This window comes from Myotis brandtii, unplaced genomic scaffold (genome assembly GCF_000412655.1).
Source record: "Myotis brandtii unplaced genomic scaffold, ASM41265v1 scaffold892, whole genome shotgun sequence".
Taxonomy (NCBI): Eukaryota; Metazoa; Chordata; class Mammalia; order Chiroptera; family Vespertilionidae; genus Myotis; species Myotis brandtii.
In genome coordinates, this window is record NW_005371656.1 from 556,371 (window position 1) to 557,166 (window position 796).

The window sequence follows — 796 nt, forward strand, 5'->3', positions numbered from 1 at the left end:
TCAACCATCATCTAAATGTGAGGTTCTCAAATCTCTTGATCTCAGCAATGCTTTATACTCTTAAAAAGTATTAGAGACCCCAAAACAGATTTTCTGAAAATGGGTTATATCTATCAATATTTACCATTTCAGAAATAAAAACTGAGAAATTTGAAATGTTTTATTAATTCATTTAAAATAATAATAAGCCCAATACATGTTAATGTAAATAATAGATTAATAAATATGGATAAGTTTATTTCAATACCAAAAAAATATATAGTGAGAAATAACAGTTTTATGTTTTTGCATTTTTTAAAACTGTCTGGCTATATAAGATCATAGAATTCTTACAAATAATTCTAAATTCAACATACTGAGCATTTTGTTTTGATTGAAGTATATAAAGAAAATTCATTCTTAAACAGATATACAATTAGAAAAGGGAAGACTAGTCAAAAAAAGGGCAAAGGACCTAAATAGATACTTTCCAAAGAAGACAGAAGGAAGGCCAAGAGACATATGAAAATATGCTCAAAGTCACTAATCATCCAAAGATGCAAATCAAAATGACAATGAGGTACCATCTCACACCTGTCAGAATGGCTATCATCAACAAAACAACAAACGACAAGTGCTGGTGAGGATGTGGAGAAAAAGGAACCCTCATGCACTGCTGGTGGGAATGCAGACTGGTGCAGCCACTGTGGAGAACAGTATGGAGTTTTCTCAAAAAACTAAAAATGGAACTCCCATTTGACCCAGTGATCCCACTTCTAGGAATATATCCCAAGAAATTAGAAACACCAATCAGAAA